Source organism: Xyrauchen texanus, chromosome 17 (genome assembly GCF_025860055.1).
Source record: "Xyrauchen texanus isolate HMW12.3.18 chromosome 17, RBS_HiC_50CHRs, whole genome shotgun sequence".
NCBI classification, from domain to species: domain Eukaryota; kingdom Metazoa; phylum Chordata; class Actinopteri; order Cypriniformes; family Catostomidae; genus Xyrauchen; species Xyrauchen texanus.
The window spans coordinates 19,441,076-19,457,952 of record NC_068292.1 but is presented as its reverse complement, the minus strand read 5'-3'; positions in this window follow the sequence as shown (position 1 = coordinate 19,457,952).

Below are 16,877 nucleotides of genomic sequence, written 5' to 3'. Positions count from 1 at the left end.
CCCCCCAACTGAGTGGGCACCAAGATTATCTGCAATCACAGAAAATACAGTACCCTTTATGATTTTTCCCAAACAGGGCACAAAAACACCATCCTCTTCAAAGCTTTTCAAATCTCTTAATAATGGCTCAAGGACTCTGGGATAGCCAAATGTTTTAATGTCATCAGCCTTGGACAAAACAGCTAGGTAAATTGATGATAATGTAGATCTTAATACAGTCGGAATATCAGCCAACACCCAATAGACACCTGTTACCTTGTGCTTCTTACGAGAGGTTCCTAAAGGATTGCATATTTCAAAATCATCAGAGTAGAGTAGAAGTGAAAGTCTTAACTCCTCTCCAGATAGAAATGTGTTTTCCTTGAAATGGGAACCATCATGAAAACTACTATACTGACCGGAAGAAACACAAAGTCTTGTACTCTTCAACACTTTCTCCTGAATATCACTATTTTTCAGAATTTGTGACAAGGATTGCAAAATTGGTACATATTGGAAAGTCCTTCCCTCTTTTGCATCAAGTATATACTCCAACGGTTCAACAACAGAGAAATGTTCCTTTAAGTACTGACTTCTCTTATATGCTGTGCCAAGAGGACCTTCTTCACTAAAGGCTACACTAATAGGATTTAACTGGCAAATGCGTTTTACCAAATCTGTGATTACAAATTCTTCAACAGCGCAGTTATGGATTTCAAATGTGTCATAGACAATGCTTTTGATAATGGGTGCAGATACTGAACTAGTAATAAATTGAAGCTCCTCTACAATCTCATTTATACATCTACTGGGCACATTGAAGATGCAATCTAATTTAAGTAATAAGGAAAAAAGCTCATCAAAAATGGCTTTACCTAAATCTTCTCCCTCTTTCACAAATGTTTCATAAGAAGACACTTCATTTTCATCTAACAACCTGCTGTTATCTGCTGTTTCCTGACTTGAATGTGTTTGAAATACAGTATGTTTAAAATCTTCAAGGCAGTGAGGATTGTGCTTTCTACTTTTATGCGAGGCAAAAGTTGAATATATATTAGTATTGTAGTCACAATCTTTAAAAACACAATGAACAGTTTCGTGCTTTTTTAAATGAACTCCTAGGTGTTCAAAATATTGTCTCTCAGTGTGAAAACTACATGAATTACATACAAGACATGAAAATGACACAACTAGCCCTGACTGTTCAGTTTGTGTATGATCTCTGGACAAATGTGTGCGAAGAGCACCCCAACCTTTAAATGAACAAGGACAGTCTGAATACAAGCAGGGCAGTGATCGGCCTTGACCAGTGTGTAGATGTTTCAATCTATAATGTTTTAAGAGGTCTAAACGTTTTGATGACCTGAAACTGCAAATTTTACAAGACCATTTCATAACATAAGGAGGCCTACTCTTTCTCCCTGATGACACGTGTTGAAACGCATCAATCTCTCTTCCTCCCTTGACCTCAGATGTCTACTGTATTAGTTACTCCTGAGAACAAGATCACCCTGTAAAAGAACAGACAGAACAGAATTTGTGATGTTAAAATAATACTCTAAAAGTGTATTTACAATTCATATTACATTACACAATAAAGAACAGGGAAAAATAAGAGCAGCAATATTATAGTATTGTTACAAAGATTTACTTGCCTGTATGAGACTGATGTTGCCGCGTCAGACCAGTCACTAATATCACAAAGCACTGCTGTACTGTTCAGTTACCTGTTGAGGGAAAAAAACTGTTGCATTGAGTTCTCATTTACATAGTGTTTTAATGCCTTATAATACAGTATTGAGTTTGTGACGGTTTTGGACCTGTAATTGGCATGGTAACTAGGCGGAGGGGCTTGCCGCCCATTGGATTCAAAGTTAACTGTTCCTGCATCAGCTCCTAGACTGAGATACACAGGGCTGAAACTACTGATGCTAACTTTGGGCTAACAATTAGTCCAACTCCTCCCTCACTTTAGCCGTAAAAGGCTGTGGTCTAACGTTAGGTTTTAAAAACATTACATTTTTATTTTCATTAAAGGGTGACCTTAATACCGTTAACACACTAAAATAAAATAACTGACATCATACAGGCACTTGCTGCTAACGTTAAACATCAATGTTTAATTGGTATTCAAGTTCACCTGCCATCTAATACTGCATTTTTCAAACTTTCCTTCTTTGGTTCAGACTAGCTTTGATAAATTACTTGCTACGAAATTTTCCGTGGACATAAAAACGACTAGACGCTTTTAAATAAGGCTAACGTTAGCTAGATGATAACGTTACACACACAGGCAGACAGCACGTTAGCACCAATTTCCTTACAGAACGCAACATGACAGTTTGAGCTTAATCACGGCCAGCTAACATTAAATGACTCTGAAGTTAACCAGACTGGGTGACTTTTTCTACAAGAACGCGGCTAACTACGTTTAATCCCCTCTGTTTTTGACTAACCAGTCTCAACTTTATAGAAGTCGATAATGGCGGCAAAACTCACACTCAGTTAATTTTGAACCGTAACGTCTATGCAATAATCAAACCATCAAAATGAACACGTAGTTGTTTTCACAAATCTAAAATAGAAAAGTCAAAACTTACCGAAAATAAGTCAGCCATGTAAAAGCGACATCACAAACCGACCGTCTCTGCCACAACTGAACAAGCGGGATCTTGATGTAAAAAAAGGCGCATGATTCAAACACACTTTGCTTTTCAGATTAAAATTTACTTAGTATTTTTAGGGAATGTGCTGTAGCTATAAAACATTAAATAGTATTTGTAAATATATGATAAAATGTACTCTTTCTTTTTAGTTAAGTTATTACAATAATATCTTATGTAAATTTTACACAATTTATTCTAATACCAACTTAATCTTGATTTTACAATGTATAAATTACATAACTTAATGTAATATATTTTACCATACCTCAAAGTCATTATTTTCAGTGCATCCACTCTTGAATCTCTTCACTCAAAGAGAAGAAAGAGTGGGTTTATAAAGTTTTATTCAAAAGAGCCCTATGTAAAGGGTTCTTTGTAGCCTGGTGAAAAGCCAAGGAAGCCATGCAAGTTGAAGTGACGTTTAGAAACCAAACATCCAACATGCAAATTAAAAGTTATCTTACCTTGCAGAGCAGATAGGCAACATCAGCAAACACACATCGGTGTCTAACAGGTGTCTAGAACCATCCTACTATGTCTCGCAACGAGTTGCTAAATTAGGAAAACCTCACACAATTGCCGAGGTGCTAATCTTACCTGCTTCCAAATATATCTTTTAAGTCATGTTTGGAGAGAATTTCGCACAGCAGATTGGTAATATTGAGAATTGGGAATATTTTCTGTCTGTCTCTTCCTGCACACAAAACTGGCAAGGCATTGTTTGAAGTTCTGGATGGGTATATACGCGATGCAGACATGTCATATGATAAATGTGTTGTGATATGAGGGATATGGGGGGGTTGTATATAGATCCTTGTAGGGATTTTCCAAACATGAAATCATAACATTTAACACATTTGGTTTTTGTTTTATTGCCACAACATTTAAAGGATATATAAATAAAAATGTACTTTAACACTAATTAATATCCAAATTAATATACACTATTTAACATAATTTATCACTAGACAAAACTGAAATAACTATATCAATAACACATTAAAGTAATATTGAATAGAGCCTTAAGTATTATTTAATGTATTTTTATTTTTATTTTTTTATTTTTCATTTTTAACCTAATAGTTCTTTGATTTTTACTGTAAAGTAGATAGACACTCTTAGGCATGAAGGTTCTCTTTTTTGGCACATTTTGCCTTTTTGGAGTTAAGTAAAGAACCATGGAGTTCGATATAGAGTCCTAATTAATAATTTTTCTTAAGTATACTCAATTTTTTGATTATTGAATTGTTTTGTTTAATAAACTGCACAGTTAAGCAAGCATGTACTGGTGACTAAACAGATTGTGGGATAAAATTTAAGAACTGCTACACGTTTGATTTTCTGTGATTTGTGCTATATCAAATTTGTTGAACCTTTTGCAGTCTGCCCTGTGTTGGAGATCAGTCTAGTCCATCAGTGTTTAGCCAGAGCAAGCAGAGGGAGTATCCTCATAGACGATGACTTTCAGGGTGGGAGCAGTTTTGGTTTGGATGGCAGTGCTGGATTTTGTCCACAAACATGAGCCAGCTGTCACTGTGTTCAATTATACCACAGTCATTACTATTTAACAGTCCCATTAGATCACACAACAGCTGTATTTCTCTAAGGAATTTTACACAGATTGCACAGCACTCACGATACTGTCCAAATGTGCTTGATTTGCAAACTGTGCCTCTGTTTTATTCTGGCTGGCAATTTTCAGTCAGATTTGTTTTTCCAGTAAACCCACAGGCCAAATTTTGGACAGCTATACTGGTTGAGTGGATTTTTTTCTATGCTCAGACTTTGCTAATTTTTTGAGGGTAGCTTTAGAAAATATTCTGAACAGCATGATCTAAAGTGCAACCCTGGCCTGAAACCAACTTTAGATAACCATAGTATGGAATCACAGTACATTTTGTGTTCTGCAAAATTTTCACATGTATGCACATGAGAAAAATAAAGCCTTCTATACATTTTTAATTTTCAGATGATACGATTTAAGAATATTGCTCTTCTATTAAAGCAATTCTTTGAGATATTGCTGAACTACTGACACAAAAAATTATTTTCCAAAGTAGGACCAAAAATTAACCTAACTTAGCCCTAATAAACCTAACCCCTATCCCTAAACTTAAAGGAATATTAAAGTTAAATACAAGTTCAATACAAGTTAAGAAGTACAATGATACAAGTTAAGCTCAATCGGCAGCATTTGTGGCACAATATTGATTACCGCAAAAAAAGAAAAATAAAGCAAAGATCTTGGTTACAGTGAGGCACTTTTGGACACTAAAATACAAACTCTTTCAAAATTATAGCCACAAGACATAATAATATGCATGCAAACATGATTTTGTGTGATAAAATCACTTACCTTTTCTCTGTAAAGCTATAGCCAATTTTACAATTTTGTTGCCATGACGATGTAATGACAACAAACCCTAAAACCCTAAAATGATTGTAACTTGTAAGAATTAAAGAGTTTTAACAAAAGAATGAATGTAAATGAATTTATAAAATTATAATCTTCACAATTTTGCCTTTAAATCCTCCAAAATTGGCCACATTCACTTCTGTTGTAACTGTAACCTCGATTTATTTTTTTAAGAAAGGGATGAATTTAAATATAAAAGTACTTTTTGTGGTAACAAAAATTAACAATATTTTGCCACAAATGCTGTCGATTGAGATCAACTTGTATTGAACACGGAATCCATAAACTCTGATTGGCTGAGAGCAATGTTGTGCAGGGCCATCAAGGATGTTAATCCAGTAGCATGTCCTACTTGTGTATTTTAAGTCACCTAAAGTCCAATTTCTAGTCTGTTAAGAGAAATAGCTGTCAAACAGATCACACAGAAAGGAATCTGATATATTGCTGTTTCTTTTGGCTGCTTCACAGAGCATGTTAAAGGGAATCAAAAAGGAACAATAAATAAAAAACTAATAAAAAGCCTAGATTGTAAAATGTGACATATATACTGCTCATCCAACAAAGATTCACTGTTCACAATTCAGAGAGCATTTCTAAAACAATCCTGCACAAGGCGCTGGATTACATAATCTGTAATAATTTCTCAGGGAATGTTTATGCCATATTGCTTTTTTATTGTGTGTTAAAGGTAAGTGTGTGACATGGGATCTGTCATAGCAGTTTCTCTAGTGGAGAAAAGCATGTGGTAAAAAGTTTATTTTAGAAAGGAAAGAGTGTTCACAGAAATTCCCTAAAATTCAGCCAAGCAACCTCAGTTTATGTCGCTGAAGCAGAGAATTGAGTGCATTTCATGGGTTAACACCTCTGACAAACCATGATACACATACATGTAAGTAGTGAAAGACTTATGACTTATGACCATTTGAGTTTTCTCCAAAACATGAAGGAAATGGTGACAAAGACTATCATTCCCTAACTTTCTGTTCAATATCACATTTTGTGTTCCAAAGTAGAAAGAAAAACATGTGGGTTTGAAATAACATTTTCAGTTGTAAGACTGACATTGTTGCTCAACAGAGTTTCACTCTTGCCTCAACATTAACTCTTTCAACATTAACTGATATTATAAACACTTTGGGGTCAATAGGAGTTGGTTTGTGATTCTTTTCAAAATTGGAATTTGAAAGACATTTGTATAGACTTTAGTGATGTGATGAGTATAAACAAAATAACAATTTGAACTCTGGCCTTTAAAGAAACTTGATATTGATTTTGCAGTCCAGATCACATCACCATGCCACTGGCTGGGGCAGTTATAAAACATCAGTTCCCTACCTGTCATTCACTCGACGTTGTGTCGATGTAGTGACACTATGGGTCACTCTTAGGAGCCCGAAACACCTCTGATATTTGATAAAAGGCCAATGGGAATTGGCGAGTGGTATTTGCATGCCCCTCCCCCGGACATACGGGTATAAAGGAGGGGGCGTGCATACTGCTCATTCAGATTTTCTCTTCGGAGCAGAGCCGTCGCTAATTCATAAGCGAGCTGAATTTCCACGGTTTCCATTCATCTCTGCTGGATCCTTACAGCGCATTACAGCGGCTTTCTCCCTTCTCTGCATGGTATACTGCAGAGATCGCTCCTGGGCAGCAGATCACTGTGTATTCTAAAAGAGTATATTCTAAAAGAGCGGCACACATCGGAACGTCTTTTTATAGACGCGTCTTTTTAAAGATGCCCTTCCAGTAGTGTGTTATTCCTGGATACGGTCGATATCTCTTGCCTTCAGGCAGTGACGATCACTGTCTTTTGTGTCTTGGCGCTGCCCACGCTGAGACATCTTTGTGTCAGGTCCTCATTGCGAGGACATGACCATGGCAATGTTGCGGTCGAGGCTCACCTTCGTAAGAAAGCAAGCCACACCAGCGGCTCCCTACCTCAGTCGATCTACCCACGGATATGAGGCCAGCACAGCGAGCGCTGGGGACGATTTGGGACCACAATGGGACCACCTCCACCAGGTTAATACCCACGGACCTCCCATTCCCCGGCACGCTCGTTTGCTCTGGTTAGGCTTCCGGATGAGTGCGCCAGCTCGTCTGAGGGCGAGTTCGAATTCTTGATCGGTGCCCACGAAGGTGATGCGTTTTGAAGCGCAGCATCGGAGAGCGGGCTTGTCCAGTCGGACTCGAAAGCCTCGGACGTGCTTTCCCCTTCGGGTGAGATCACCCAGTCACACGCTGATGCGGAAATGACGGACGTGCTTTCCCGGGCACAGCTCACCTGTAGGTTACGTTGTCCCTGGCGGCCAAAGCCTACATGCCGCTGGACAAGCCACCTCCGCCCTGCACGCCATGGCTCTCCTGCAAGTCCACCAAGCCAAGGCACTGAAAAAGCTGCACGAGGGTAGTCCCGCCCCAGGATTGATGCATGAACTTCCAGCAGAAAGCAGATGCCACCTGTCTCATGGCCAGCCATCAAGAAGAAGGCTTCGAAGTGCCCCGGAGATGGGCGACACAGGGACCAGGAGACCCGCTATTGCGGAGCTGGTGATCAGACCCCTCCATCCTCCGATGGAAGGCTGGTAGGAGAATATTTATTTCTTTCTCATTTAATTTCACCGCATGCTCAAGTAGCTGTGCAACCCAAGGAACAGTTTCCTCAGTCCCTGGGCCGGATCACCCCGACCACCGTCATCTATCTCTCTTTGGCAGGTCCAGCGCCCCGGCAGCAGTTTCCTTGCCCCTGCGCACCAAGCTGTGGCACAAACGTACTCAAACCCGGATGGTTTCGACGGACCACGGGGATGAAAAACCTCCTCCCCCTCCTCGACCAATCCACTGGTGAGTATCAGGAGTGAGGTAAGTGCTTCGATGTCTTTTGACTCAGCACCGCCATAGGGCTCAAACCCCGTCTCTCTGGCTCCGCCACAAGCCCCACCTGCCGGTACGTCCGACAAGATTATTCCCCTGGTCCCCCTCATCTGAAGCTTGGATGTGTGGCTCGCGCTTTCCAACCTATCGCGATGGCTGACCCAGTTCGCCAGGTGCCCGCCCAGGTTTACCGGCGTTCACTTCACTACGGTGAAGGGCGAGAACGCAACCACCTTGCGCATAGAAATTGCTATCCTTCTGTGGAAGCATGTAATAGACCCTCCAGCCTACATGAAGAAGGGGTTTTACAGCCCCTACATTATTGTACTGAAAAAAGGCGGTGGGTTGCGTCCAATCTTGTAATTACGAGTTCTGAACCGGGCTTTACACAGACTCCTGTTCAAGATGCTGACGCTAAGGCACATACTAGCTAGTGTCCTGCATCAAGATTGGTTCGCGCTGGTAGACCTGAAGGATGCGTACTTCCACGTCTTGATTCTACCTCGACACAGACCCTTCCTGTGGTTTGCATTCAAGGGTCGGCATACAGTACAAAGTCCTCCCTTTCAGCCTGTTCTTGTCCCCTCGCATCTTCACGAATGTCGCAGAGGCTGCCATTGCCCCGTTAAGGACCAGCAGTTCAGCAGTGGGCATCCGCATTCTCAACTACCTCGACGACTAGCTAATCCTAGCTCACTCTCGGGATGTGTTGTGTGCACACAGAGACCTGGTGCTCACCTCAGCCAACTAGGGCTTCGGGTCAACTGGGAAAGAGCATCTCTTTTCTCAGTTGGAGTTGGACTCAGTCTCAATGACGGCGCACCTCACGAACGAGCGCGCTCAGTCGTTGCTGACCTGTCTGAAGGCGTTCAGACAGAAGACCGCGGTCCCACTATTTCAGAGGCTCCTGGGGCATGTGGCATCCTCAGTGGTGGCCACACCACTCAAGTTGATGCATATGAGACCGCTTCAGCACTGGCTCTGGACTCGAATCCTGAGATGGTCATGGCGCCGTGGGACACATCAAGTGGCCATCACACCGATCTGTCGCCGTCTTTTCAACCCTGGGAACGACCTTGTATTTCTACGGGCAGGGGTTCCCCTAGAACAGGTTTCCAGGTGCATCATGGTTACAACAGACACCTTCAAGACGGGCTGGGGCACTATATGCAACTTTATACCCATATATACGGGGGAGGGACATGGAAATAACACTTGACAATTCCCATTGGCCTTTTATCAAAGATCAGAAGTGTCTCGGGCTCCCAAGAGTGACCCCTAGTGTCAATACATCGACACAACATATTGTTCCCTCTATCAGGGAACAGAGTTTACGGAAGTAACCAGGACATTTGTCTGGATTTAACTGATCACCTCTGCTTTTTACAGATATTTATATTATGATATTAAGCAATTATCTAAACATTACTTTATCTTTGATTGTGAGAGGAATTAGTGGTCTGATTCTATGTCAAATTGCTCATCCTGCCATAACGTTTCTTTATATCCCATTCAGTAGTTTGCAAGTTAGTTTAATCCTGCTTAGAGGATAGTGAACACAAACATTTGTGCCCCACCCCCCCAGACTTAGATTAGTTGTTAATAAATAGATAGGAGTAGAAAGGGGAGCTAGAGGGATGCCGGATGACTCAACGCCATGTTGAAGTAAGAGGCTGTTTATATACACTTACTTGGTTATAAAACTCAATTTCAGTAGTTCGCAAGTTAATGTAATCCTGCTTAGAGGATAGTGTGTGTGCGTGAATCCTAGCTGCTAGGACAGATAGCCCCAAGCGTAGGAGTGAATCCCAGGTGCTGGGAATGACCTCAGCCTCTCCTCCTGACAATGGGGGGCCCTCATGGCATTCGAACAGGGGAGTCCATGGTACAAATAAATGGGTGTTAGCCTGCACTGCATTCGAGCAGGAGAACCCCCACTGCAATTCAAACAGGAGAGCCCCTTAAGAGTGCTTAAGGCAGGCCCTTCCTGCATTGTGAGATGGGGGATAAGAGGAGATCTAGAGGGGTTTTGCTTTGGGATCCTCTGAAATGTTGACAGTGGGCTAGTAATTGGAAAGGCTGTTTGGGAGTAGGAAGGTTAAAAATGAAAATTTGGTGCCCTCTTTTGGTTTGGTCTGTTTTGCTTTGTTTGCTGAATTATCTGATGTACCATTGTCTTGGATGGAAAAATCTTAAAATTATGACAGATAATTGAACACTTTTAAAATCAGGTAGCAAATAAGTTGTATGGTCAAGCTTGTAAATAAAAGTTTGTAATCCAATTATTTAGTGAGTGGGGAAAAAGTACAGAAGTCTGTCTGTAAAATAAAATGGTAGATTGATTTTACCTGTGTGAAGTGTTTGTCCTGACGGGAGGAAGGATAGTAATGTTATAGTGTAGAGCTGAGTGGAAGTTTGTCGCAGTGCTTACTTCATGTTTTCAGGGCTGCGAGGCGAACTCGAATACTGAGAGGAGAATTGGCGAGTTTGCGGAATGATTATGAGTACAGAAGTGTGTTTGTAAAATAAAATGGTAGATTGATTTTACCTGTGTGAAGTGTTTGTCCTGACGGGAGGAGGGATAGTAATGTTATAGTGTAGAGCTGAGTGGAAGTTTGTTGCAGTGCTTACTTCATGTTTTCAGGGCTGCGAGGCGACCTCGAATACTGAGAGGAGAAGTGGTGAGTTTGCGGAATGATTATGAATGAGTTGGGAAGCGGCACGTGATCAGCCTCTTGTGGAGCCGAATTCAGCTCATGTCTGTTCGGACAGAGACTGTGTATAACTGCAGTGTGCTGTGGAATGGTCAGAGTGGGAGAGGAAAGCGGGAGAGGAAAGCGGTAAGGGCGCTTACACCTGAGCTAAATTATGCCTAACACCTGTCTCTAATTCCAGTGAGCACGAGGAGTGCGGCATAAAAGCAGACGCAGAGCCTCCAGTCAGGAAAAAAAAAACACGACAAGCGAACCCAGTGTGCTTGTATTATATTAGATTATGTTGTGTTGTATTATATCTGTGTAAATTATTGTGAGAAAGACAGCAATTAAAGCCTTACCTTTTAGTTGGAGCCTCATTTCCTGTCATCCTTCCCGTGAGGGTTGTTACATTGGTGCCGAAGCCTGGGAAGGAGGAGGGATGCCCGTCGCAGAGTCCTCGACACTGCCGTCCACCCTGGGGAGCGCCGCTGCCATCTGCCGGGTGACGGAGTAGCCCGACCGCCTGGATGCGGGGAACAGCCGTCATCCGCGGAGCAAGTGGGGACTGGATAACCCGACCGCCTGGAGTGAGGGAGCCGCTGCTGGGGGCGGAGGAGTGCCCTGCCGTCCCCAGAGACGCGGAGGGGTCGAGGGAGACCGCCGTCCACGAGGGGAGGAGGGAAGATCGCCCGGAGCGGTAGAGCCGCTGCCAGGGGCGGAGGAGTGTCCCCATTTGCTGCCAGAAAAGCGGAGGCGTGTTCTGCCCACTGGGTCGAAGGTTTCACTCCGGTTCGCCCGGGGTTGGAGCGGCTGTCGTCCGCCTGAGTGTGGAGGAGTGTTCGAGGACCACGCGAAGGTACATCAGAGAACCGGTGAGTGAGCTTTTTCTCTCTCTCCTCTCTCTCTCTTTCGCACCGTGTTGGCCTTTACCCTCACCTATTTTTTTGTTGTTGTTTTCTTCCCCTCCTGTCTCCTCCCAGGGTGAGGAAGGCGGGGATGACCACGCGGGACGCAAGATACACCCCGCCCCAGGGATAGGGGGGGTGTACGTCGTGCCAGTGGCACCCCGGCCTGAGATAAAGCCGGGAGGAGTGTGGAGCGGAGGGGGCCGGGGCCGAGTCGGAATATCGCGTGCCTGGTCCCCAAACGGCCTGATGAGGCGCAAGGGATAAAGGCGGCCGGTGACGATGGTTCGAGAGAGAGAGAATTACGGGCATGTCCGTCATGTGTGTTTATGTTTGTGCTTTTGGTTTAAGTTTTCATTAAATATTATTTATGTTGACAAGCCGGTTCTCGCCTCCTCCTTGCCCATCCTTTAACTGTGTTACATCATGCTAAAATGTCTGCATTGGTTTAAAAAGAAGTTGTAATTAGAGAATTGGTCGATTGGAAGGAGTTCGCTGTTGCATGATTGCCCATGTGTTCCGAATGGGATAAATCGCACACCGAAGGGCATTTTGAAGAGAGAAAGATTGTGATATTCATGTTCGAAGTTGATAAACAGAATCACTGAATGGATCACACCCTAAACAAGCTGAGCGGCAAAGTAATGAGGCTGAGAGGAATCACATGTGAGAGAGAAACAGATTGAAATGCTATGGAGCGTTGGAATGGTGACTGAATTAAATAGATGAAGCTGTAATAGGGCTCAGGTGGAATGAAGCCAGGGCAACGCCCGTTCACGGAGGCAGGCTTACGCGATGGACCACTCTGGGTGAAATGTTTAGATAAGACATATGCATTGTCGTGGAGAGCTGTTCGACATGTATACAGAGCTGAAGCAGCAAATTTGCGGAAGATATAAACTGCTGCAGTGAATGGAGCATAGAAAGAATGACAGAGAAAAATATAACACTTAACGTTTAGCTGTCTATACAGCAAAAAACTAATGAGCTGCAGTGGAAGCTTCTGTTAAATAACAAGATTGTTTGGATGGAAGAGCTGTTTTGATGAAGGCGAATGCTTTGCAGCGAAGTTGTATCCGATTATCCGAGTCACTGCAGGGGTCTGTTTGTGGGCAATGTGTGGAGCCCAATGCCGGAAGACTTGACGCCATGTAGAGGCTATATACGCTTACTCTAGGTATGTGATTGGTTGGATTAAATTACTTTGCTCCTCCCAAACCATGTTTATAAAACTCCATTTATTACATGGTACCAATGCTTTTAATCTACCCTAACCACTATATAAACAAAACATTTTATCCAAACCTCTAGGCATGGCTCTTTCAGTGTCCTGGGAAGCCATTATCATGTTATAAAGGTGTTTGATGTTGTCTTTAAAAATGACTTTAAGTTTTTTTGGCTTTCGCTCTGAGGGACAAAAATGATTTGAAAGTAAATGTTGATATTTTCTTTATAAACACTTATGAAACACATCAATTTGGAGGTGGTGGTGGCGTAGTGGCTAAAGCACAGGGCTGTTAATCAGAAGGTCACAGGTTCTAACCCCATGGCCACCACCATTGTGTCCTTGAGCAAGGCACTTAACTCCAGGTTGCTCCAGGGGGATTGTCCCTGTAATAAGTGCACTGTAAGTCGCTTTGGATAAAAGCGTCTGCCAAATGCATAAATGTAAATGTAATTTCCCAAATATTGTGAATTAACATTATTTAGATGGATTCCAGTCTTGCGTCACACCCCACCTCCTTGTCTGCTCATTATTAGTTTATTGGTTTCTCCTGTCCCTTGTTAATCTGTTTGATTTCTCTCCCTTTATTATCTCCTTGTATTTGCTGTCCTGTGCTGGATTGTTTCATGGTTGGTTGGTTGGTTTCCATCCCTGTCTGTTAAATTCTTTGTGTATTTATTTTAGCAGATTTTGTTTGTGATCTTTTCTCACTTGAGTATTTGTGTTATGTTTGTTTTCTATTTTAAATAAAAGATCTTTGATGCCATCTGTGCCTTGGGTCCTTCCATAAAACACCACATTCCGTGATAGAATCCAGCAACTACTGGACCCAGCAGAGGCACAATTGGCATCTTCCTTTGTCCATCTCCCCCAATGGCATTTTCCATCCTTCAGCACATGATCCAGCTCTTCAACCTCTGCAATGTCCGTCAGAGGGGAACTATCGTTTTTTGGGGATTTGGGGATTTTGCCTGCAATGTTTTTTTTATTGCAATGGACGAGCTGGAACTGATCTCAAGGAGGTATTTAACATCTGCCTCGATCTGTCTCTCAGTCGGGGGAAGATTGAAAAGCTAGGGCATTTGGGATTTTGGGACTTTGTGCATCACCTTCTCGAGTGCAGGGAGTCTGCACTCACATTCAAGGAGGAGATTCCCCAGGTTGACATTACCATCTTCCCACCCACAACAAGCCCAATCCCCAGTCCTCCTATGACCCGTAAACAGAGGAAGAACGGGTTAGATACTTTCCCCCTGTCCGTTCACGCTGCCGACTGCCAGGAGGCAGCAGCTGTTCCCGCCGCTGACCCCCAGGATGCGACGGCCATTCCTGCTGCAGTTTTCCTGCCGCTGCCAGTGCTCCCGGCCACGGAGTCTGTTCCCCTGATGCTACCAGCATTCCCGGCCACAGAGGCCGCTCCCCTGCCACTGCCAATGCTCACGGCCATGGAGGCTTTTCCCCTGCCACAGCCAGCATTCATGGCCATGGAGGCCTTTCCCCAGTCACAGCCAGCACTCACGGCCAGGGAGGCCATTCCCCAGTCACAGCCAGTGCTCACGACCACGGATGCGTTACCCAGTCACTGCCAGCATTCTTGTCCATGGAGGCCATTTTCCAGTCACTGTCAGTGTTCCTGACCATGGCGGCTGCCACACAGCCTGCCCAGTGCCCTGTGACCATTGACGAGCCAGTCCAGTTTCCTATGGCTTTCGAAGAGTCTGTCAAGTTCCCCATGGTCATAAGCCTATCCAGTTTCCTGTGGCCGTTGACAAGCCTGCCCTGTTCCCTGTGGCCGTTGATGAGCTTGGCCAGTGCCCTGTGTCCGTCAATGAGCATGTCCAGTTCCCTGTGGCTGTCGACAAGCCTATCCAGTTCCATGAGGTTATTGACAAGTCTGTTCAGTGCCCCCGCTGTCGCTGGCAAGCCCATCCAGTTCCCTTTGGCCGCTCCTGAACTCTCCCCAGTTGTCATTACCCTGCCCTCCCTGCTTAGTGTGTCTGTACTGTCATCCCTTTTGAGGCCTCATCCCTGGCTGCTGGACACAGACCCTTTTCAGAGACTTGCCCCTTGGCCACCTTTCCCACTCCTGAAGCGTCTTCCCTGGGCACTTCATCCGAAAAGGGCCTTAGAACGTCCACCTTGGTCACCGGACTCTGGCCTTGGTGCAGATTTGCCAGTCTTGTTTGGTCCCGTTGGCTCCACCCTGGTCTGTCCTCCTGGCTCTTTCTGGCTTGTTCCACCAGCTCTGCCCTGTTTTACCCCTCCCTCACACCCTTGGTTGGTCCCGTTGGATCCACACTGGTCTGTCCTGCAGGCTCCACTCTGGTTGGTCCGGCCAGCTCCGACCAAGTTTTGTCCTGCCAGCTCCTCCCTGGCCTGTTCAGCTGGCTCCGTCCTGGTTCCCTGCCCGCCCATCCTTATTTTCTGTCTGTTCTGTGTTTGTGCCTGTTCTGTTTGGTTTTGTGTCATGTTTGGTGTTTCCCTTGGGATGCCAGGAGGCGGAGGTCTCTGTAATGTCAGAGTTCAGCCACTTATATTGATTGTGATTTGTTGTTCTTGTGGCTGAGCCCTGACACTCTTGTTTAGTTTCTTGTCTAGTCTATGTGAGAGTGCACAGCTCATCCTTTTGGTACTGTCATGCATTCTCTTGTCTTGTTGGTTATTGGCATGAGTGCATTGCTTTTATGTTATTCTTGTGGCATGCACTCATGTAAATAATTTTGTGTATATCTCTCGCGACCTCAGGCTCACTTTGTGCTGCGCTCGCTTTGTACTGCGCATCCGGGTCATGATCCATTGTCATGTCGTGCTGCTTTAGTCTTGGTGCCTGTTTATTTATGACTGAACCCTCACACAAATGTCCCATCTTGTCTGTCATTTGGCATGAGCGCATGTTGAATTTGTCTCTGGCAATATGTGCTCATGTCATTCAGGTGTTGTGTCTGTGAGACCACGTGCTTTTACGTTCCGTTTTGCCACGTGTCACTCGGTTTTGCATCTCACCCCTCCTCCATGTCTGCTCGTTATTAGTTTATTGGTTTCTCCTGCCCCTCGTTTTATTTCTCTCCCTTTATTAGCTCCTCGTATTTGCTGTCTGGAGCTGGATTGTTTCATTCATTGGTTAGTTTCCTTCCCTGTCGGTTCAGTTCTTTGTGTATTTATAATAGTTGGTTTTGTTTGTTCTTTTCTCCCTCCAGAGTGATTGTGTTATGTTTGTTTTCTATTTTAAATAAAAGCTCATTGATACCATCTGCATTTGGTCCTTCCTTAAAACAACCCCATTCTGTGACACTATGTGACTTAATTTAAGTCATCTTAATTTAATTCATTAAAAAATCTTCATAGAATTAATTATAACATATAGTTTTGTTGTGCATCTCTAGTTTTAAGAGAATAGACCGTTTTTAAAATTTAAAGAGCTTTTAGAGTGTTTGTAGCTTCAATCCATCAGAAAGGTTTTCAGTGTGTGTTTCCGCTAAAGGTTAAGCATGCTGCAGACCTCCATGTAAAGGGCTAGCTAGACTCTATATTCAACTATGTTACCTCATGGTGGGTCATGTTAATTTCTGATACCCCAGTTCCCCATCCCACGGGCCTCGAGAGGTTTAGTGCAGACCTGGAAGGGCAATATTTATTATAAAATTTAGAAGAATATTTCCTTTCTTAGAGACGGTTCTCTCCTGCCACAGCTAATCTGAGCAAAGATCTCAGTATGTAGGTACAGTAAATATAAATATCCATTAAACACCACATAATAAAACTTCTAGAATTTCACATATTGATACTATGTGTTTAATCAAGGTGAACTTATTTGCATTTACAGGTATACATATGTAAAGTTTTGTACTTTATACATTTTATACTTTTGTATAGATACTGAAAGTTACAATAAAACATATTGACAGCATCTAAAATGGAACCCCTTTTCTCTAAACAAATCTAGAGATATACAAATCTTTACAAATCCTCTGAAGACTGGTCAGAACTAAAATTACTGGAACCCATGCAGGAGTATCTTACCTGTTCAATACGCAATCCTACAGCAGAACTCTCATTTATCAAATAAATAATTAAGACTCTTTGCCCAAGACCTTTTAAAGGGACATATAAGCC